This window comes from Lontra canadensis, unplaced genomic scaffold, assembly GCF_010015895.1.
Source record: "Lontra canadensis isolate GAN:19392208 unplaced genomic scaffold, GSC_riverotter_1.0 scaffold14, whole genome shotgun sequence".
NCBI lineage: Eukaryota > Metazoa > Chordata > Mammalia > Carnivora > Mustelidae > Lontra > Lontra canadensis.
The window spans coordinates 2,252,353-2,277,221 of NW_022631008.1; the positions used below are offsets into that span (position 1 = coordinate 2,252,353).

Consider the following 24,869-nt stretch of genomic DNA (forward strand, 5'->3'; position numbering starts at 1 on the left):
TCGATCCCAGGACCCTGGGATCACGACCTGAACCGAAGGCAGAGGCTTTAACCCACTGAGCCATCCAGGCGCCCCTTGTTTCATTTTTAAATCAACTATAGTATCATTTTTACGAATCATGTCAGTTCTTTGGTAGCTCTCCGCTGTTCGAGGCGACGAATGTCCAGGATTGACCTGACATTACTTCTGCATTTAGACACAATTGGCTCTAAGATAGAAACAGTTGCAAAAATGTTAAGTTTTCTCTTATCTTGGGGCGCCTGGGTGGCTCAATTGGTTAAGCAACTGCCTTTGGCAGTCGAGATCTCGGGGCCCTGCGTATCAAGGAAGATTCTGCCTCAGGCTGCCTGCTCAGCAGGGAGTCTGCTTCTCCCTCTGACCCTCTCCCCTCTTTGCTCTCTCCCTCTCTCTCTCAAATAAATAAATAAAAATTAAAAAAAAAAAAAAAAGGTTTTCTGTTATCTATACAGAAGAGTGTGCGGGTAAATCCAGTACCATGAATCACAAGATTAGCTATTCCTATAGTCTTTGAAAAAAGGAAGATAATGATTCCACAGGTACATTTACACTCCCCACGTTTTATAGAAGTAAAACCTGATTGACAGAAGTCATAATGTTATTGGTGCTAGAAGATAATTTCACAAAGTTTCACCTAGTAAAGAAAAAGATCTATTAAAATGTAAGTACTTAAGTGGTGGTGAGAATACTTAAAATAGGGTAATATTAAGATATAAGGCTAGGGTGGTAAACTTAGAAGGATTCTTTAAAAGAATTCTTTAAAAACAAGGGGCTCAGGGCTTGGTCAGTGGAGCATTGGAGGCTTGATCTCCAGGTTATTAAGTTCGAGACCAGGTTGGGTGCAGAGATTACTTAAAAATAAAATCTTAAAAAAACAAACAAACAAAAACCAAGAGACTGTTAGGTTTTAAAAACAGAAACAGTGATGACTTGTCTTAGTAAAATCATGTTTATTGACAGCCTCTCAGTAGGAAGATTTTCGAAATAACAAATCCACTTCCCTAGAGATACTATTTTAAGACAAATTTTCTGAAATCAGTATCTGCAGTTCATAAAGTTTATTGTGGTGCTTCACAAATTCCTGTATCCACCACAGTAATTCAAAATCATGGATGGAGATAACAACGAAGTTAAAAGAATTAAGTTTATTACTATTCCACCTCAAATAATGGTGATCATGAGTGATGATTTCAACTCCTAATACCTTCCACCTTCAGTTCTCAAAGCTATTAAGTCTTAAATGCTGCCACATTGTATGGAAATATTTGTCTTAGCACAGCATGGTCTTCATACTTGGGTGTTTGATTATTTTTAAAGATTGCTATATTGCTATATTTCATATACACATTTTTATCTATATTATATATATAATACATATTATATATATATATATATATTTCGTATACACATTTGCAAAAAAACAATCTTTTTTTTCCTTTGACCCTACGGTTTAGGCAACACAGTGCAATCTTCCTCGTAGTAGCTACATGATTTAGAGAGACATAAACTCAAAATATTTCTAAACCTGATGACAACTATTTATCTGCTAACTTCATCAGTCTCCCAACTTCTCTGGGCTTCAAGTTCCCCATATGAAATATTGAGGAATCGTTCAAATAACACTTAAATGGCTGTTTAAATAATATATAAAAGCTGTTCTCAATTCCTAGCATTCCTTCCAACTCTCCATTAAGATGTAGCTGACGCTGGCGAGTTGAAAACATCCGCTATTCCCTTTCCAGGCCCATCCGAATGGTTGGTTGCCATGAGCGGCTTCCCCGACCGTCCGCTTGAGGGCGCTGTGGCAACAGCTTGCGCCGGGAGGCTAGGCACGGACCGGGGGCGGGGATCGCGGGTCGTCGACGTCGACGCTAGCGTGGGCGCGGGCGCAGTGCACGCTGGGAGCTGTCACTAGGCCCTTCGGCTCTCGGCCTCCGCGTCGCTGCCGCGGTTGCCAGGAGAGCGGCGCCGGCGGGGAGCGGCCGAGCCCACGGCAGGTAACAGCGTCCCCGCCCCCAGCGCTGTCGCGAGGCCGGCTGCCGGCCTTGAGCGGCCTCCTCGGCCTGGCTGGTTCCGGAGCCTCGGGGACGCCCCGAGGGGCAGTCTGCTGTGGCGCCGGGGGTGTTGCCGCCCTGGCCCCGCCTGGAGCCTGGGAACCGGCCGGCAGCCCTCGGGTTTCCGGAGGGGCGGGAGCTGCGCGGGGATCGGCGGGTCGGGGCCGGGAGGAGGCTCGAGGGCGGTCCCAGGCAGGGGTGGCTGCTTTCCGAGCCTCCTGCGCCGGGGCCCAGCGGTGCGCAAGGTTGGGGTGGAGGTCGCACCTGTGAGATGAAGGCGCGCGGAGTAACCTCTTTGTTGGTGGAATCCAGGCTTCGTGCGGTCTCCTTCATCTGGTGGGTTCTTTTAAGATTGAGGAGACAAGAATGTCTGCCATCGTTAATGTTCCATGTGGGGGGTTGGAAAGGAGTGCAGAAGTTTATTAGAGGAAGTCAGGTTAGTCATAAGGAAGTTGTTAACCATTATCACCTTTGATTCTCAAGCCTTTTAAAGTTGCAGCATAACAATAGTTACTTGTTGGTTTCGTCCAGTCTTCTCCCCTACCCTGAAGTAGGGGAGGGGGAGTGGTACACAACTACTTTAAAGCTGAACGAATTGTTTGACACTATCTTACAGTTCTCTGGAGTTTGAGAAACACTGTGATAATCTGATTTGGAGACTTAGTTAAAGCAATCAACATTTTTTTTATTAATTACCAAAAGGATAAGAAACCAAGTGTTTGCTTGACAAATAAGCCCAGAACTGTAGAAAGACAAAAATCTCTCGATTTCGTTGTTGTTGGCTTTCTTCTACGCAGACAGGTCTCCTATGTTCTCATGGACAGCATATGTTGACGTTATATGCTAAGAAATTCACCACCTAATAACAAAGTCATTTAGTTGAGCTGACAGAAGTTATAACAAAAGTAAATTAAAACCAGTTGTAGTATAGATGCTTTATTTCAGTGATTCCTTAAAGCTGCCACTCTGAACGAAATCATTCCTCATTAGTACTAAACAATAGTAAATCTCCAGGTGTATCTAATTATTAGGAACCCATTTCTTGAAGAACTAAAAATGCCCAAGTTAATACACAAGCCAGAAAATGTGACACCATAACCAAAATGTTAAACATAAATTAAATGTTTGACTACATACAGTTTGAAGAGCCTTATTTTGTAGTTAAAGTGGTGGAAAGAGCTCTGGCCTGGGAATGAAAGATTTTGTTCGCTTTCTTTCTTCTCCAGCTAACCAGATGTGATCTCTCTAGGCCTCAGTTTTGTCATCCGCTTAAGGAAATTTCATAAGATCAGAGTTTTCCAGACTGATGTTCCTTGAACCCTCTTCTCAATCTAGGAACTGCTTTACTGCCCCCAAAACAGTGTTCCATGACAAATAATTTGGGAGCACATAGGCTTAAAGCAGTCTCACCTGGCCAGAAAGACTTTTCTAATGACCAACCTGTTAACATCCTGAATATAATTACATAGAATACCAATTTGAAAATTGCTGTACAGATCTTCCTCAATTTATGATGGGGTTATGTCCTGATAAGCCCATCATAAATTGAAAATGTTGTAATTTGAGAAGTCATTTAATACATCTAACCTATGTTACACATGCTCACAATACTTACATTAGCCTAGAGTTGGGCAAAATCTATCAAAGTTCATTTTACTACAAAAGTTTTGAATATGTTATGTAATTTATTGAATATTGTACTGAAAGTGAAAAACTGAGTGACTGTGTGGATAAAGAACAGTTGTAAGCATATGAGTTGTTTACCCTCATGATGGCAGGGCTGACTAGGGGCTGAGGCTTGCTGCCACTGCGAAAAATTTTAAGTCGAATTCTCATGAGCTGGAGTGCCTGTATTTGAGCTGGGTCTCCTTCAGCTTTAAAATTCCCTACGTTATGCTTTCCTGCTTTTAGTTTAAGCTTTCTGTGGCATAAGCACATAGGGCAGCGCACCAATATAACAAAAGGCTTGTATTTTCCTTAGTAAAACATTAAGGATGCACATAGATTTCAGTGCGCTTTAATGCTTTCATTTATGGCAGAGGAAGACTATCTTTTTTTTTCCTGATCTCTTGATGCTTTTCTATAACCATAATTAATTCACATTTTGGATTTGGTTTTATGGTTAAGTCATTGATTTTATTGAGAGTGGCATTTTAAAGTTCCAAGAAGACTTGTTGATAATGGCATTATTTTTACTATGCCTGAGTTCCCTCTCTAGTCATGAGTGCTTAAACTGTGAAGTGTAATAAAAGCCACTTGAAATGTACTTAATAATTAATAACTAAATTTTAAGAGCTTAGATCATTGGAACGAGTTCAAGGTTAAAACAAATTCTAAGGCAGTCCTTTCTGAGTTGCTTACAAATGGGATCTAAGTATTGAATACAATCTTAAATTATTTTGCTAAATTCTGTCAGGTGTCACTAGCACACAGCCAGTATGGCCACTTTAGTCTGTTCTTTGTTACTTTGTTAGGAGTGAGTGTTATTAACGTGCTCCTTTGTTTGAGGGGGGACAGGGATGGGAACAATACATTTAATAGGTGAGCCTTAATTCAGGTAAAATTTCTCCCTGAAATCGAACTGTTGAAAAGTATAGAGCTGCAAGTTTTGTGTAATAGCTTACAGTTTTTATTGGAAATTTATGATATGAAAATAAATATTTTGATTCCCTTGCCTTTAAATGGTGATTTCCTTTTATTGTATTTACCTATTTACTGCCTCCCCCCCCCAATCTATCGAAGCCTAAAACCTCAGTAATTCTTCATTGCATCGGTCAAAGACATACCAAATTTAAGGAAGAAATTACAGATAAGGTGCATTCATTTTATGTGTACATTATATACACACCAAGGTAACCACCAGCACAATCAAGATTTAGGACAGGCCACCACTCAGGCCTGTGTTGTGCTTTTGCTTTCTTCAAATGCATGCTCCATGTCTTGGCATGTCTACATCATACTGTCCTAGCTCCAGTGCCACCTTGTCTGTGAATCCTTTTTTGATTACCTCATTTTCAAGTAATTTTCTTCTCTTCTAACTTTCCTGTCAGTGTTTATCTTCTTTTCTTTCCTTGGTGGATAAACCAGTGGTATGCTCATAGTTCATGGTAGGCACTTACATTTATTTCTTGACCAAATGGGTAAGTGTAGTATTTCTCAAATGTTAGTCATTCTTACATCATCTTCAAAATTTTGGCCATATCTGCATATTTCCTGTATCCTTGCTTTCTTTGTATTTCTTTATATCCTTGTAGTTATTAATATAATTTTTAATGAAAACTTGAAATAATCACCATAAAGAAAAAAATATCACTGTCAACAGAAAGTAGATGTAAAGTTGAAAATAATGAAAACAAAACTTTTTACATTTTAGAAACTACTGGCTACTGAACACTCTTAAACTAAAACTTAAACTCTAAAACTTGCTTTCTTTGTTTAAAAGGGAGATTAGCAAGAATTACAGAGGTGTTGATAACATTCTGCCATCAATCTGAGAACTCCCTGATGCAGTCAGAGGCATTACAACAGAATGAAGAGGGAATAAAGTCTTTACTGATTTGGTGTCACTTAGCCCTCTCCTTGGGCCCCATAAAATCATCTCACATCTGATGGGTGGCCAAAATTTGGGAAGACACAGAATTAATCAGGGCTGAAAACTCCTTCGAATTTTATCTGTGAAAGAATTGGGAAATAAAACCTAAATTGCCAATTAAAAGGTATACTAGAGTTAACTTCAAAAATGCAATAAAAAGACTAAATGGTCATTATTGAATTAGATAAGTCCTTTTTTTTTTCAAAAAAATGTTTTTAATGTTAATGTTAATTTTCTAAATAAAACATCCACTTTTTTTTTAACATCCACCTTTTTATTATTAGGATATGATAGCTATAAGATAAACCTTTGAATCTGAAGAAATCTAAAAATCAGTGGACACCTTTTATATGACAAAGTGATGACTTGATTCAGTATTGATGAAATGTTGGTAATATATTTATCTGGCAAAGCTCCTATAAGCATGGATAAGGCAATAAGCTTAAGAGAATATCATATCTCCCTTACTTCTTCCTTTCATCACTTTTTAAGTTTGAGTTGGATTTTAATATTTCCATCCTACAGAAGACATTTCTGGCCTTTTGTTGTTTTGGTTTGGTTTTTTGTTTTTTTTTTCCTTCTGAGGTAATGAAAAATTCTCCCCTCTCATGGAAACAGTTTAATGTGAATAGTCAGGAAAATAAATGCCCTGCTCTTGTTCTGTAAAATATGTCCTGTATTTCAACTTGCTATAGTTATTTTCAGGCTTATATATGTATTGTGAGCTTAATGTTTAAATTACCGTTATTTTGTGTTCATGAACAAAGAGTTCAGGTGAAAAGACCATTTAGTTTGGTGTTTCTGTTTTCCAAAAAAAATAATTTGCCTGAATGGTAATACTAGGTTTATGAGTATACACAATAATTTGCTACTCAACCAGAGGTCAGATTGCTGTTAATCTAAGGTTCTGGGATACAACCTTTATTTGGAAGTAAGAAGAGAGCCCTCTTGATGAATAGTCTTTATTAAAAGAGCTTTCACCCAAACGAGTAGTTTCTTTCCTGTCTCTACTATAAAATAAAGCAGCAGAATAGAAACGGTGCTGATAAACTCTTACATTTGAAAGTAACAACTGACTGTAATCAGAAAAACTATAAAAACAAAGCAGTTTTAGTCCTTTAAGTTATACAGGTAAATAACCATTCACACAGTGGCTTTTCATATATACTTAACACATGTCTTACATTGTCTTGATTTTAAAATTTCCTGGACAGAAGTTTTTCTCTGTAGGGGGAGAGAAATAGAATATAGTACTTGCTTTAAAGTTAGTGTCTGTCATTTTGGAAGAAAAATAAATATTTAAATGACTTTCATATTGTATACCAGCAGTTCCATAAATGTTACCACCAATTAGTCAGGAGTCCACCCTTAAGCCTAAAATGGGATTCCAGCAACATGATTATTTTTATGGCACCTGTCATTTTATTGGAAGGCTGTCTTCAAAGCATTGTGCCCCAAGCCTACCTCATTCTATTAATTTGAGGTTGCCTGTGTGATGTGATAACTGCTGTTTTTATTATGTTTAAGTTATAGAGGTTTCGGTTTAAAAAGTAAATATTCAGTAGGTTGCCTTCTTGGGGATTGATTTCTTCACTGTGCAAAAGGTTTTTATTTTGATATAGTCCCAATAGTTACCGCTTGTTTTTCCATTGTCAAAGAAGACCTATCTAGGAAAACATTACTTACCATGGTCAATGTCAGAGAAATTACTACTTTTGTTCTTTTCTAGGATTTTTTTGGCTTCAAGTCTCACATTTAGGTCTTCAATCCATTTTATTTTTGTGTATGAGTATTAGAAATTGGTCCAGTGTCACTCTTTGTCATGTAGCCATCCCATTTTCCCAGCATCATTTATTGAAGAAACTTTTCCCCATTGTGTATTCTTGCCTCCTTTGTCATAGACTAATTGACCATATATGTGTGGGTTTATTTCTGGGCTCTCTATTCACTTCCATTGATGTGTCTGTTTTTGTGCCAGTACTATACTGCTTTGATTACTACAGCTTTGTAGTATTTCTTGAAATCTGGAATAGTGATACCTCCAGCTTTATATGCAATAAGGGGTTAATGTCCAAAATTATAAAGAAGTTATACAACTTGGCACCAACCCCCCCCCCCCGCAACAGTCCAATTAAAAAATAGGCAGAGGACCTGAATAGACTATTGTCCAGAGAAGACATACAGATGGCCAAGAGATATATGAAAAGATGCTCAACATAAGTAATCATCAGGGAAACACAAATCAGGACTACAATGAGATATCACCTTACACCTGCCAAAATAGCTAAAATCAAAAAGACAAGAAGAAGTAAGTGTTGGTGAGGATGTGGAGAGAAAAGAACTTCCGTGTACAGTTGGTGGGAGTGCAAATTGGTATAATCACTGTGGAAAAGAGTATGGAGGGTTCTCAAAAACTTAAAAACATAAATACCATATGATCCAGCAATCCCACTGGGTATTTATCCAAAAAAATGAGAACATGAGTTAGAAAGATATATGCATCCCTATGTTTGTTGCAGCATTAGTTGTAATAGCCAAGATACAGAAACAACCCAAGTGTCCACTGCCAGAAGAATGGGTAAGGAAGATGTGGTACATACACATAACAGAAAATTACACAGACATAAAAAGAATGATATTGTGCCATTTGAAACAAAATGGATAGACCTAAAGGATGTTGTGTAAAGTGAAATAAGTCAGACTGAAAAAAAGACAAATACCATGTGATCTCACTCATAGCAGGAGTCTAAAGAAACGAATGAACAAACAAAGGATCAGACCTATAAAAATACAGAGAACTGATGGATGTAGGAGGGGGAGAGGGTGACAGGATCCACAAAATGGATGAGGGGTAGTGGAGATGCAGGCTTCCAGTTATGGAGTCAATAAATCATGGGAGTAAAGTGTATACCATGAGAAATATAGTCAGTGATACTGTAACAGCACTGTATGGTGACAGGTGGTAGCTACACTTGCGGTGAGCATACCATAACATGTAAACCATCACCTGAAACTAATGTAACATAGTGTGTCAACTATACTCAAAAAATTATTTTAAACGTTTTTGGACAATATCTGTCTAGTTATCTTTGGCTGTATAACAGAATATCTCAAAATGTAGTGATTTAAAGCAGTAAATAGTTTCTTTCAAAAGGGATTGGCAAGCAATTTGGATGTGAGGTTCTGGCTTAAGTTTTGTGAGGTTACAGTTCAGAGAGTGGCCTGGACTGCAGTCATCTTTAGGTTCAATTGGAATCAGAGAATCCCTTTCCAAAGTGGTTCACTCACATACTAGCAGGTTATTTCTGGCTATTGAAGGAAGGCCTAAGTTTCTCCCCATAGGGCTCCTTTAAGTGTCCTTACCACATAAAGGCTAGGTTGCCCCAGAATAAGTGATCCAAGAGACAGCACATAGACCAGCAGTGATTTTGTGTAGGAGGGTAATTATACAAGAGAAGGAATATCAGGAGTTGAGGATCATTGGAGGCTATCCTGGAAGCTAGCTACCACATTTTATAAAGCTAGTATGTGTATATGTCACCAATAAGCAGTACATACTTATTCAATATGCAGTTTATACATGGCTCATGGTTTTAGCATAAAGATTGACTTAATATGCGAATTACTAAATGAAGCACATACTTTATCCACAAAATACTTAGTTTCTGTGGTTTGTTGAGGGGGGTGGGATGACTCTGGGTTCAAATGTAACACTAAATATCTAGATTTTATTTGTTTTTATTTTCTTTTTGTTATTAAATGAAGGAGGGAGGGAATGCCATGTGTTACACAGCTGCTATTTGATTTTCTGTGGGGACATTACTCCTTTATTTTTAAAAAAAATTAAGCTTATTTAGTACCAAAAAGATTTTAAACGTATAAAAAGAACTATACAGAGAAAAGTCTCCCCCTGACCCCCATCTATGCAGTTTCCATCTGGACAACTGGAAGTAATCAGTTTTACTTTCTTGTGTGTTCTTATAGATCTATATCATATATATGCAAATTATAGGATTAATTTTTTTCCTTTCTATATGAATGGTAGCATACTATGTACACTGTTGTGTACCTTGATTTTTTTTTTTTTTTAGTTCATATATTTTAGGAACATTTTCTAAATCAATACATAGACTTTATTTGTTCTTTTTGCCAGCCAAGTATATTCTGTTGTCTTCAGTTTTTATAATCATTATTGGTCATTTACTGTGAGTCAGGCAAGGACTGACTAGGAGTTGGGGATGTGAGAGCTAAAACTGAAGAGTACTCAATCATATGGATTAATACCCTTGGGAGTCACACAGCTCAATTAAGTAAAGCAAAGTAAGTTCTGTGGTAGAGGAAGTACAGTGTGTAGTGGGAGATCACAGAAAGGAGGTGTATATATGAGTGTTGGAGAGAGAGAATAGTTAGGGAAGACTTCACAACTGAGGTAAAATCTGAAACATAAGTAGGGACTAGCCAAGTTAAGTTGGGATTTAGGTTTCAGGCAGAAGGAAGTTTTAAATAAAAAGATTTTTAAAATGTATTAAAAAGCTATAGTCATTTTAAAACAGTGTGGTACTGACATAGAGACAGACATGTAGGCCAGTGGAATAGAACAGAAAGCCTTGAATTAAACCCTAGTGTATGTATGGTCAAATAATCTTCAACAAAGAGTGCCAGACCAATCAATCCAGTAAGGATAGCCTCTTCAACAAATGGTATTGAGAAAACTGGATATCCACATGCAAAAGAATGAAATTGAAACCTTATTTTATGCTATATGAGAAATTAAAACAGATTAAACCCTAAACATAATACATAAAACATAAAACTTATAGAAGAAAACATAAGGGAAAAGCTTCATGATGTTGAGTTTGGCAGTGATTTCTTGGGTATTACAACAAAAACACAGGTAACAAAGGCAAAAAGAGGTACTACATCAAAAGAGGGACTACATCAAACTTAAAAACTCTTAAGTGTCAAAGGATACAATAAGAGATATAAAAAGGCAACCTACTAAATTAGAAAATTTTCAGAAATGTGTCTAAGGGGCTGATATCCTGATTATAATAAGAACTGCAACTCAGCAACAAAAATACAACCTAATTAAAAAATGGGCAAAGACTTGAAATAGACATTTCTTCAATGATTATATACAAATAGCCAGAGCATATGAAAAGATTTTCAGCATCATTAATCATTAGAGAAATGCAAATCAAAGCTACCATGAGATGCTACCTCTGCTACCTCACACCTATTTCAGTGGTTACTGTCAAAAAACTGAAAAGTGTTGGCAAGGATTTGGAGAAATTAGAACACTTGTGTACTGTTGGTGGAAATGGTAAATGGTGTGGCTGCTATGGAAAACAGCTTGGTGGTTCCTCTTAAAAACAGACCTGCCATATGGTCCAGCTTTCCCACTTCTGAGCATATTCAAAAGAATTGAGGATCCTGAAGAAATACTTGCACACTCAAGTTCATAGCAGCACTATTCACAATAGCCTAGAGGTAGAAAACATAAATGTCTGTGAACAGATGAATGGATAAATATACACAAAGAATTGAATATTATTTAATCTTAAAAGGGAAGGAGGTCCTTAGGGCCCATGCTGGGCATCAGCCTACCTTAAAAAAAAAAAAAAAAAAAAAGTCTTGTCACACACTACAACATGGATGAGCCTTGAGGACATTATGTTAAATGAAATCAGTCACAAAAAAGCCAAAATACTGTATGGTTCCACTTGCTTGAAGTATCTAAAGTAGTCAGATTAGAAGCAGAAAGTAAAACGCTGGGTGCCAGGGGCTGGCAAAGAGGGAAAATAAGGGTTTTTTAATGTGTGTAGAGTTTTAGTTTTACAAAATGAAAAAATTCTGAAGGTTAATTACGCAATGTGAATATACTTAACACTACTGAACTGTACACGTAAAAATGGTTAAAATGATAAATTTTATGTTTGGGTTTTGTTTTTTTTCTACCACAGTTGGAAAAGATAAATATTAACCTTTTGGAAACATGAAGGATATATGCATTTTAAAATGCTATCCTGCAATGAAAGCCGTGTTTCTAAACATTGAAAAAGGGCCTGATTAAAGAATGAGCCTAAAGGGGTTGAATCAGGAAATACTGTACTGGCTCAGTTGGTAGATTATGTGTCTCTGAATCCCGGGCTAATGAGTTCAAGCCCCATTTCAGGCATAGAGCTTACTTGGGGAAGAAAAAAAAAAGATACTATACAGAGTCATAGCATTTTTGAATATAGTTAAAATAAATCAGATAAATTTTAAGTGATGAAAGGGAGCATGGGCCATTCCCAGAAAAGAGCATATTTAAAGTCACTGAGGTGGGAGGCAGTAAGTCTTACACAGTTGGCTATTTTGTAAAAATATGCATTGGCACTTATTAAAGATGGAAGGCCAATTTTATTAAGGATCGTCATGATAGGTATGGGGACCACTGCAATGGGATTTTATAGTGAAGGAGAGAGATAAATCTCAACTTGAAATACAGCGTGGGCAAGTGTTGGTTTGTAACCTCCTCAGAGCCTGTTATCTGAAATCTGAAACCAGCCCTGTCCTTGGCAAGAAAGGAGTGACAGAACAAAGGGATCAACCACTCCAGATTTATAGGTGGCAAGTTTAATAACTGAGGGAATTTACATAAGAGGCTTGTCTTGGATGGCCTCAAAACCAGTAGATCTCCACACACACTCACTTGCTGAAATCTTATATAGATTTATATAGACACCTTTACTGGGTTCAGTCACGTACCCGGTCCAGGTAGCCCCCACACCACGTTTCTATCTCAAGGCTGAATCCTTAGAGAAGCTTCTGGGATCGGGGAAGGCAAACAGAACACACTGTCTAAGGACAGGAAAGGAAGTGAGGAGCCTCCAGTTGCCTGTGTCCAGCTCATGGGTCAACAGGCAGTCGCATCTTGATGACCTCCAAAAAGTGGGATTTTATATCCAAGGAGCAGAGTGAGAGTCAGAGGATGGAAAATGACTCTTAAGAGGAAACATCAAGGGTAAGGGGAGCATTCTGCCTGAACCGACCTAACAGGATTCTTGCTGAAGATAGATTGGGGTGTCCAGATGATGGATGATGAGGAGCCTAATCAGATATTGAGTGTGGTCAGAAACTGAAGGTGGGAGTTTCTGGTTAAGCTGATATAGCAGAGTTCTTGATAAAACTATGTTTTAGCAGAAAGTGCACAGGTGGGCCTAGGAGAGAGAGGATTCTGAAGTTTTACTAAAGTTTGGTCAAGCAAAGAAATTTTGTCACCAGGTTTTGCTTAGCTAGGATAAAAATATGACTATAAGATTGAATGCATAGGTCCAGTTTATGAAAAGACTTCATATGACTATATGGGTAAGAGGTTGCGTTTCATTTCTAAGTAATTATTACTGTTATAGCTGCAATAGGCTATTTCTTAGGTGTTAAGTAAGCCTTGGGCTAAAGTGCTTCTTGTGGACCCCAGGTTTACTTTCAGAGCTTCAAGCAGGGAGTATGCTCAAACTGTGTTTTACTGTGTAAATTAATTAATTTTACTGTGTAGAAAGCTGAAGGTGTTGAGGGCACCTGGGTGGCTAAGTGGGTTAAGCCGCTACCTTTGGCCCAGGTCATGATCTCAGGGTCCTGGGATCAAGTTCCGAATCGGGCTCTCTGCTCAACAGGGAGCCTGCCTCCCTCCCTCTCTCTTTCTCTCTCCCCGCCTGCCTCTCTGCCTACTTGTGATCTCTCTCTCTGTCAAATAAATAAATAAAATCTTTAAAAAAATAAAAAATAAAAGAAACAGGATCTTTAAAAAAGAAAGAAAGAAAGAAAGCTGAAGCTGTTGTAACAGTAGTCCAGATAGAAACTATTCAGGAGCCATGGTAAAAAGACCATTCTGAAAGATAGTGTTTACCACAGCCAACTTTGAGTGGGGGTGGAAGTAGGTGGTGATTTATAGATCGATTTGATATAAGAGTAGGAAATAAGGCCAAAGTGCAAGCTTGTGTGATTGGGAAGATGAGAGTACTGTTTATTTCAGTAATTAAGTAAAAATAAAAAACTGAGAGTAATAATAGCAGTGCTTGACAAGTTATATTTCTAGTGTTGGAATGATATCCTAAAAAAATGTAAGAATAGAGTATGAAAGTGAGGAGAGGTATAGTAATAATGATAACAGTTCGTGGTTTATCAGTGTTTCGGAGGATACCCAGTTTTTGTAAAAGGACTCTGAATAAAGATTTAACAATAAGCAATACCATATTTTGGTTCTGATTCTGTTAGGTGCTTCAGAATCTACCAAAATATCTACAGTTAATTCTCTTTCTTGCCAGGTAACACCTCAGCAAGGTTCTTTTGTTTTTTTCATGACATTAATACTGTTGTTCTATTTTCATCTAAACCTTAAAACATGATACGAAATGTACATTGGAAGAGATGTAAAGGCAGAGGCAGGCCTGCCACAGGTAGTTTCCCATTTTTCTCTGTGAAGTGTCTTGATACCTTCAAAATTAATTATAGCTGCTTTCCTTTGCCCATTAGGGGATTTAAGCCCTGCAGTGCTACTTACTATCCAGCACTATTCTTTTACAACTTTGAGTAAACCGATGTGCAGACACATGCATAGTTTGTGTCCACTGTGAATCCTTTTTTATATATCCCTATAGGTAAAATTGCTCAGCCAAAATGTTAGTTTCTTCCTAATATTTTGATCTTATTCTTTAGATGCATAGGCGTAGTTGAATTTGCATCTTTGTGTATGTGTGTTTTCCTCATGATTTTACTTTTGGAACAGTTTTAATAAAATTTACAAACAAAATAAAGCTCTGCATGGGATTTTTTTGTTTGGGGAAAATTGCTTCTTTTTTCACAGGCTAGAAAATTGGTTTACAGATACTCAGTAAAACACACTGAGAAATACAGAAAAACTTGGACTGTTCGTTATATATAATATAGCATTTTTTTGTGTTCATGCAATAACCAGTTTCCATTTTTAAATTAAATACTATGATTAATAGTATGTCATTTATTTTTAAAATGCTGAGAACATTACTACTATTTTTAAAATGATTAAATTTTATTTTCTTGGAAATAATTATTTAACTTAATATGGTGCTAAACTTTAATTTTAACTTAATATGGTGCTAATATGGTTTAACTTAATTGTGCTAAAATTTTTTTTTTTTTTTTGCTTTTTTTTACATTTTTTTCTAGTAGTTTGTTTCAGTTAAGAACATATTTCTTTAAAGACTGGGGCACCTGGGTGGCTCAGTGGGTTAAGCCTCTGCCTTCAGCTCAGGTCATGATCTCAGGGTCCTGGGATTGTGGCTCACATCTGGCTCTCTGCTCAGTGGGGGCCTACTTCCCTCTCTCTCTCTGCCTGCGGTTCTGCCTACTTGTGATCTCTCTCTCTGTCAAATAAATAAATAAAATCTTTAAAAAAAATAAATTATTTGTCATTGTTAAATGAAGAATAATACTCAGCTATTAATGAGCGTATTTATTTTGAGAAGGATACTTTCTGAGAAGGGATGTTTTAAATAAACTGGAGGAAGTATTTGGTAGGATAGCTAATATTAGTGTTGTACTTCATCTCGTGTTTCACATCTTTTTAATCGTTGTATATAGTCACACACTCCTTGTTACTTAGCATTATCTCACATTTCACCTTCTGTTTATTAAGAAGCAAGCAGTGTTTTTTCTTTTTAATTAACAACAAGACCAGAATATGGCCAATCTAAATAATTTAGATTTTCTTTAAGTATATTATGCTGACACTCTCAGGCTGACTTACCCTGGCCACCTAAAAAGTTGGTTTCATTTCCCACCACCAAATTCAGTCAGTGGGTATAAAGGGAAATCAAGTGGATTTTAATATTGACAAATGCCAAACATTAAAAAGATATGTTTGAAAAAGCATTATAAATCCCAAAGCCAAAATTTAGTTGTTTGACATTCTCAGTTTTAGATTATTCACACAACTACTTCTTTCTGTGGGTTGATACAAATATGATACGACTAAATCAGAATATGTAATTGAGTCATCAGTTCCAACTATTTAGGTTCTGCCCCTTCCACCTGGTCATTTATTGAATAGGATCACTGTTTTACAGATACCCAAGCAAAACCCTTTTATATCAGAATTTATAGTTATTTCACCTTATGCTTTAACCTACACACTTTCAGTATTAAGCAGTGATAATAGGTTTGGGGTATTTAGAGTTCAGCTTTGGTCCTTGTCCCTAAGCCAAGGTCTAAAAGGAACGACAGAAATGTATGTACTTACACCATTATAGTGTTTTTAAAAAGTAAGTGGAATAAGAAAAGAAAGAAGAATGTCTAAAAAATGAGGACTGAAAGAGTTAAGAAAGCCTCTGTAGCTGCAACAGGTTGTTTTGTTTTGTTTGAAAAATTGAGTAAGAGAGGAGAGGTGGGATATGTCAGGCAGAAGAATTAAGAGTTGTGATTAAAAAAAATAGTTGACAAAGGCAGTGATTATGGACCAGACCTAGGTGTTAACCAGCCAGAGTTCTTCCTGGTTCCTCCTCTTAACTCTGTGTGAAACCTCAAACACCAGAATGTTCATATGTACATGGCTGCATGAATGTACTTGCCCCATGGATTTGTAATGAACATTACATGAGATAATTTGTGTAAAAGGGTTTAGCATGGTGCCTGCTACACGAAGTCAGTGTGAGCTGCTGTTAGTAATCATCATCATCTTGAATAATGTTTGGGCAGTGTTTGTTTGGCTGCTGTGCTTGGGGGACAGGATATTACCTTTACCTGAAGGGCATATGTTTCATTATTACAACTATTAACATTTGAAGATTAAAAAAGACTCCTCGCTACCCATTCATGGATCATTTTTGGTGGTAATATGTGCTTACACTGTTCTATTTTCTAAGTCACTTTTCTTCATGATGCTTATATGTCACAAAAATCAGAGTTTATAGCAAGAAGAAATCTTTAGTTATCCTTTTTATAGAATTCAGAGTATTTCTAAGAGATGGATAATTTTTTATGTATCAACTAATTTTGCTATCTTTTTTCCAAGTAAATAAAACTTGCTCTTTGTCATCTTTTTAGAATTGTGGGATTTTTTTTTTGAATCATAGGTTTTATTTTTATAATTTTTACCAAGATCAAAAGTGAAAATATAAATATATAACTGAAGTGCACTAAAACTCTTTGTCAGAATTTTCTCCAACTATAGATTTGAATCTAATTAATTTTAAAAAGCTTTAACCCCTGGGAATATCACATTTAATAGATGTTTTTTTTCAGGGGGCTAGAATGACACCTCCATATATAAAGATGCTAAAACTGAGCTAGTTTTTTTGAAATGTAATTGGACAAAGCCCATTTTTAAAATAGGTGTTCTTAGGAGAATCTTTCAGTTTAAAGTGTTTAATAGCCACATGAATAGTCTGTTTAAAGGGACTGAAGTCTGTTTAAAGGGACTGAAGTCAAGTGTGGCTATACTGATTGAAAAATAGAGTATAGTTTTGCTCTTTTCTCCAGAGTTTTTCTTAGAAAAAAACAAAGCAAAGTGGTTTGTGAGCTGTGTTCACATTGACAGATTTATTTATTCAAAAACATTTGAGGGCCTACTGTGTACCACCCACTTTTATGGGTCCATTGATTGAAGAATGAATCAGTCCATTATTGGACATTGGCTTCTGACCTCATGGCATTTGCATTCCATTAAGGGAATGTAGATTGGAAATATGCAAATAATAGGAAATTTCAGATTGAAGTGCTAGAAAGGAAATAATGTGGTATTCTAAAGTAGATGTTAAGACTGTGCGCTTGGCCTAGGCCACTTGACATCGACTATTCAGAAAACACTTTTCTTAGGGTTTCATATTACTTGGAGAATAGGAAGGGATTTGTCACGTTGACCTAAGAGCCTTCGGGTACAGAGAATAGCAAACACAAAATGCAAAAAAAGGCAAAAAAATGTTGGTGTATTTAGGTTTAGATATTCTTATAATGACATAATATGATTTTAAAAGATCTCTGACTTCTCTGGAGAATGGATTATAAGGGCTTAAGAGTAGAAACAGGATTTGGTGGTATAGTGTAGTGGACTCTAAGCAGAATAATGGAAAAGTGGTGGTGGAGGCATTTAGCATATATTCTTAGCAAACTATTTGAAGCTATAGGAGTAGAAGAGATAACTCGGGAGAAGAGGTGAGAGTTCCTGATTGAGTCTTGAAGTCTTCAGCATTTACAAAATAATAAATAAAATTTGAATAGAGAAGAGGAGCTGACATAGACTAAAAAAGACTTGCTAAAGAAGTCAAAACATACCTTGAGAATAAAGAGTCTCGGAGGCCAAGAACCAAGTACTGAATATTCCTGAGAAGCTGATTAACATGAGGGGCTGAAGAAATGACCATTGGCTTTGGCTAATGCAGTTTACTGGTGACCCTTATTTGGGTGGTTTCCTTGGAGGGAGAGTGTCATAGGCATTTTTGAGTGGACTAAAGAGTGAAGAGGAGATGAGGAAATGAAACAGTATAGAAAAATCCTTCAGGTAAGGTTTTGTAATGAAAGAGAACAGAAAAATGGGTTGGTATCCAGAAAGTCTGTGAGAGTCAGGAGGAAGCTATAAATTTTAGTTTCTCACCATGGGAGATCCCAGGAGTTTGTCTGTAGGCTAATGGAGAATGATCCTGCACAGGAAGAGAAACTTACTGAAGAGTAAACCATTAAGGCACTTGAGGAAAATCCTTGAGAAAGCAAGGGGAGATGGAATCCAAAAAGAGTAAAAGGGTAGGTCTTTGACTGAGGAGAGTCCATTGTTCTTTGGAACAGGGAAGAAGGTAAGGAATTTGGGTAAGTGGAGACAGGTTTACAGATTGTTAGAGGGAATATAAGCATTCCTTTTGCTTCTGTTTTCTTTTTTATTCTTGTTCTTGCATGATCTTCAGTTATTTTTAATGGTTGAATATCTTACTGAATTCGTGTGCTAAAATTTTTTTATTTAAATTCAATTAATTAACATATAGTTAGAAACATATTTAGTTTCAGAGGTAGAGTTCAGTAATTCATCAGTCTTAATCACCCAGTGCTCATTACATCACATGCCCTCCTTAATGTCCGTTACTCAGTTACATCTTCTTCCTATCCCCCTCCCCTCCAGCAACCCTGTTTGTTTCCTGTGATTAAAGTCGCTTCTGACTTGTCTCCCTTTCTGATTTTGTCTTTTGTTTTTCCCTTCCTTTCCCTATGATCCTTTGTTTTGTTTCTTAAATTCCACATATGAGTAAGATCATGTGATAATTGTCTTTCTCTAATTGACTGATTTCGCTTAGTGTAATACCCTCCAGTTCCATCCACATCATTTCAAATGTAAGATTTTATTTTTTTGAAGGCTGAGTAGTATTCTGTTGTGTATATATGCCACATCTTCTTTATCCATTCATTTGTCAATGGGCATTTGGGCTCTTTCCATAGTTTGACTATTGTGGACATTGCTTCTATAAACATTGGGGTGTACTTGCCCCTTCGGATCACTACATTTCTATCTTTGGGGTAAATACCTAGTAGTGTAATTACTGGGTCATAGGATTTGCTTCTCTTTTCTTAATTAAATTTGAAGTTTGGTCTTTAGCAACACTGGAGGGATGTGGTATTAGAGTTTTGAAAAGAAGACAAGGTATGATATACTTGTGTGAGGCAAGTACATTCACTAAGGAAACAGTGGATTAGAACAGCGTTGAAGCCTATTTGAGGTTTGCTTCTCAATTCAAAATGCGGTCAGCCAGCCTATGCATGTATGCTTTTTCTCCAGCAATGTTCAGTTGCTTGGGTTCAGGCATGGAAAAAGCAGATAATGGGGTGCCTGGGTGGCTCAGAGGGTTAAGCCTCTGCCTTCGGCTCAGGTTGTAATCTCAAGGTCCTGCGATCGAGCCCCACATCGAGCTCTCTGCTCAGCAGGGAGCCTGCTTCTCCCTCTCTCTGCTTACTTGTGATTTCTGTCAAATAAATAAAATCTTAAAAAAAAAAAAAAAGCAGGTAATCAAGTTCAATTCAGATTGGGATTTTTGCCAGGTATGTTATTGAGAGAGTAAGACACCTCACCGTCTAGGATGGGTATAAAAAGGAAAGAATCCTCCATGAGACCAAAGAGTAATGGTTAAGAAAACTCCAAGGGTGCCTGGGTGGCTCAGCTGATTGACTTTGACTCTTGGTTTTTGGCTTAGGTCATGATCTCAGGCTCCGCATTTAGCAGGGAGTCAGCTTGAGATATTCTCTCTCTCTTCTCTCTCTCTCTGTCTCTCTCTGCTACTCAAAGAGTTAGAACTCTAAAGCCAGATTGTTTCTGTTCCTGGCTCTGCTGTTTATTAAATGTATCACATAATACTTCTATACCTCAGTCTCTTTATCTGTAAATGTGGGCAATAATAATGCATACTTCATAGGCTCAAATAGGATTAAATTGATTAAAATAATGCAAGCATTGAAATAGTCCCCGGCATGTCATAAGCCGCAGCGTAAGGTTAGCTAAGATGTTGCTATCTCTGCTGCATCAGAGGTCTTATCCTGGGAAGGTAGTTAGGATAAGAAGGCAGCCAGATGTGCAGAGAAAAGCTGAAGATCTGTTGATCACATATTTGGAGTTTCTTAGTTTTTATACCATTTTGAAGGTTTGAGATTGGGTCAGATGAGGGGAAGTACAGAACATCAGGATTCTAGTCGGTACCTTAACCTATTTGTGAAATACCTGGTAGGTGTTTTCTTTTATCCATTGTTGTTAGCCCTCTCAGGAAGTTTCTACTTTTCTGGAGTAACTGGATTTATAAATTGATCGAATAAATTATTAGCTAAGGATTATTACTCTGTCAATATTTGAAACCCAGAACTCTTGACCAAAATGAAATAGATTTATTAATGTTACATTCATTTGTTAAATGAAACAGTTACTGAATAATTTATTTAGTCAAATAAGTTTGGAATATAGCATTTTTTAAAGAATTTTTTTATTCATAATCAACAAATAATTTCTTTCCCCCTGAACTGCATGGTACTTTAAGTAATTTATTTATTTCCATACTTGGAATGTGATAAAACTCTTGGAAAGTCCCCAGATACCTCTGTAGAATTGGCTAATACTGAATAATCCTTTGTCTCTTGGGCCCTCCCCTGACTTTTCATTGGCAAAAGAGAGGGGGAGTCAGGGAGCTCAGCTGGTAAGTAATAAGCAAATCAGCCAAAATATCTTTGTGTGGTTATTTTCTGAAATTAGGTCTACTCATTTTTTATAACCATTTAAACAATTTTTAAAAATTCAGGTGGTCTGTTGAAATGTTTTCTTAAATTTTGTCTTTTCACCCTGTATAATATGAATACCCTCATAATTTTCATAGGTCCTAATTGGCCTAGAGACATCTACACCTTTTTTAAATAGCTACTTTGTTTCATTTTTATATTTGAATGAAACAAACACTACACTAAATCATGCTTTATTTTACTATCATGCTAGGTCCAATTTATGTGAGTTATAAGTTTGAAAGAACAGCTAAATTGTGAAGGGATATGACTATGGATTAAGTAAAAGAAAACCTGCTTATTAACAGCTCCGGAAAAAAAAATTTTTTAACAAGGATAACTTTTTTGTTACAGTGTTATATTAGTTTCAGGTGTACAATATAGGGAATTAACAATTCCATACTGAAGGAAAAATTATAAATGCCATTTTGACTTTACCTGCATCACTTTAAGAAAAAACGAGTCACAATTTTTCTTTCTATTTATTGATTTTTATTTACATTTTCAAGCTTTCTAGTTATATTAGTATTGTATCTACCAGAAAGTAGGTTTTGGGTTTTTTGTTTTGTTTTGTTTTGTTTTAACTTCAAACAAACAAAAAAGCTCATTTGATAAGAGGTGGTAGAATTGCTTGGTTTCTTGTTTATAGTGATGCAAATGTTCTGTATCAACTCTGGTGAGGAATCTTGATTATTGTGATGGTTTTATGGGTGTATACATTAGTCAGAACTCAATAAGTATGTTTAGTGTATATAGATTAATAGTAAAAAAAAAAAAAAAACCCACACATTTGGTAATGACGAATTTTAATTTGAATTCATGAGACAATTGGATATAATTTAATGAGAGTCTTTGGTTTTCCATTTTACTACCTTTACTAATTTCAAAGGGATATCTCATTCTTAATTACAGTTTATTAGTCCTTAAAATTAGCATACTTGCTTCCTGGTACTGTTTTGTCTTTATTGGGACTAAGGGTGGCAGTAACTTTTTAGAACATTTTCTATGTGCTAGGCGCTCTGATAGGTTTAATACGTTCTTTATTTAATTTTGACAACCATTGAGCTAGGTGTTATCATCTTGTTTTATAGGTGAAGAAACTGCACTTTGACCTCTTACCCAAGGTCGTACAGCTAAGTGTTAAAACTAAGATTTGGGGGCGCCTGGGTGGCTCAGTGGGTTAAAGCCTCTGCCTTCAGCTCAGGTCATGATCTCAGGGTCCTGGGATCGAGGCCTGCATAGGGCTCTCTGCTCAGCAGGGAGCCTGCTTCCCCCTCTCTCTCTGCCTGCCTCTCTGCCTGCTTGTGATCTCTCTCTCTCTGTCAAATAAATAAATAAAATCTTAAAAAAAAAAAAACCCTAAGATTTGGATTCCCAGCTGTCTTGACTTTAAGTCCTGTGGTTTGAGACCCTGCCCCCCCCACCTTCTTTTTGTGGGCTAAGGGGTTCTACAAAACACTGTTTTGTTATTGAACATGTGCATTTTTTGCCACCTATTTTTGCCACCCATTTCTGAAGAAGAGGCAGTGTCCGAAGTTCCTTGATCCAGTTTGGGAAATGCTTTATTTGCATTGTGATCTAAGCCAATGGTGCTCAAAGTGTGATTTGTAGGCCATTTGCACATTCTTAGTTAAGGAAACATGAGATAAATACAGATGGAAGTAAGCATTAGACTTTTTTTTTTAAGATTTATTTATTTGAGAGAGAGTGAGCTTAAGTACAAATTGGGGAGGGGCAGAGGGAGAGAAACTCAAGCAGACCCTGGCACTCAGAGCCAACACAAGGCTCAATCTCAGGACCCTGAGACGATGAACTGAGTCCAAATCAAAAGTGGGATGCTCAACTGACTGAGCAACCCAGTGTCTGGCATATTTATAGCAATTTGATATTCCTACAACTGTATGCATGATTTATATTTCTATCAGTAAGCAATGGATTGGGGGAAAACTGGTTCTTCACCACACTTTGAGAAGTGTTGACCTGAGCCACTTTAAAATAAAAGATGAAAAAAATAACTGAGAGCTAGAATTTGCATTTATTATATGTTGGATGAAAAATTCAAAAGTGATACGTCCCTAGACTTCTGATATGTAATGAGTCATTTTATTTTTATTAAAAGTCATTGAGGAAGTGTAGCCTACTTCTAGTCCCAGGATGTGACCATCTTTTCACCCAAAAGAAAGTACCATACATAGCTTCCTGCTGATGAAATTTCTGCAAAATATCCGTTCTCATTTTTCATCTGTTTGCTTAAGATTTTTGCTTTTAATATTCTACCTGATTGTTATAGATGTCTATACTACATGAATTCTTTTTAGTTACATTTAAGTATTTAGATTATTTTTAGCTAAGTAAGAAAAAAAATAGAATTTCTTATCTGAGTCAACTTTTTTAGCTGCAAATACATGAAAGAGTTCTAAACCCCACTAACTTAGCTGTCATTATTGGTTAGCTTTTTTATACCAAATTTCAAAAGTGTGTCTGAAGAATATATCAGTTGAGGTAATATTGCCTCAAATTATATTATTACTCTGATTATAATTAATATACTTTCATTTATAGGAATTACTACTAAATTGATTTTTAGGTTAATTTTCCCCATGCACAAATACTATATATCTTATCTTGAAAATGATTTGTTTATCTTATACTTATCTTATACTGGAACTATTGCTAAGGAAAAAAGTCCTTGTCAGTAAAAATATATGTGCTTTCTCTACCACTATTCCTAGGTTTCTTGATTAGAATTTAGTTATTTTATACTACCTTTTTTATGCTTTCAGATAATCCAGTCAAGTTGACTTTTTTGCCCTGAACTTAATTTGGTTTTACGGTTCTTTCTTGTATGATTTCCCAGAAGAAAAACCAGAAATGATTTAGTTTTTGTTCATTCTAACCTTCATTCTTTATATGTCACTACGTGTTAATATTTAGCTATTTTATCATTTATCATAGTTATGGCTTTAATTGTTCAGTATGTCAGTGTGTTTAAGAAGAGTTTAAGTATAATATATCCACTTAATGAAACCACTAAGAATTATGATTACATAAGAACTAATGGGGAAACTGAAAAATATAGACTGCCAAGACATATGTGGCCTATGATCATACCTATTTAAAAATATGCATTAACAAGTAGATAATCATGTTAATCAACATTGTTATTTGGCAGATATATCCACGTGCTTATTTTCAATTGTTTGCATTTTATTTAATGCATTTTTTAATAATTATGTTCCTTTTATTTTTTTTAATTTCCCAGTGTGGGGCTTGAACTAACAAGATTAAGAGCCACTGCTCTACTAACTGAGTCAGTCAGGCACCCCTGTTTTTCTTTTATAAAGTAAAAATCAGTAAAGGGAAATACAAAGAGCTTTTTGGTCTTCTAGCTTGCCTTTACAATGATCTTTAATTTATATTGGCCTATGCCTTTATTTTTATTGAAATTTAATTGACAATATTATATTACTTTCAGGTACAACTGTTGATTCAGCAATTCTATACATTACTCAGGGCTTGCCATACAACATTGTTACTGTATTAGTTATTATATAGTATTGTATTGTGTTATTGTATTAGTTATTGTATAGTATTATTGACTATACTTCCTTAGCTGTATTTTTCATCTTTGTGATTTATTTTATAACTGGAAGTTTGTGTCTCTTAATCCCCTTTATCTGTTTCACCTACATGCCCACCTTCCTCCCCTCTGGCAATAACCAGTTTGTTCTCTATTTAAGAGTTTGTTTTATTTGTTTGCCTGTTCACTTATTAATGTTTTAGATGCAACATATAAATGGAATTATATGGTGTTTGTCTTTTTCTGACTTATTTCAATTAGCATCCAGGCTCATCCATGTTGTCGCAAATAGCAAGGTCTGATTCTTTTTTATAGCTGAGAAATATTCCTTAGTGTGTGTGTGTGTGTGTGTGTGTGTGTGTGTGTGTGTATG

At 36.3% G+C, this 24,869-nt stretch overlaps 1 protein-coding gene across 10 annotated transcripts in view; it reads left to right on the forward strand.

The window, feature by feature from the left end:
• The first annotated feature begins 1,920 nt into the window (after positions 1-1,920).
• DOP1A (DOP1 leucine zipper like protein A) overlaps positions 1,921-24,869 on the forward strand; it is a 107,035-nt gene continuing 84,086 nt past the window's right edge. For 9 of the 10 annotated variants that reach the window (XM_032858011.1, XM_032858015.1, XM_032858018.1 and 6 more), the window contains exon 1: positions 1,921-2,015. The gene's annotated coding sequence lies outside the window, so the exon portion shown is untranslated. Of the gene's footprint in view, positions 2,016-2,320; positions 2,409-24,869 lie in introns of those variants that run through there. The other variant, XM_032858012.1, reaches the window with a different exon arrangement.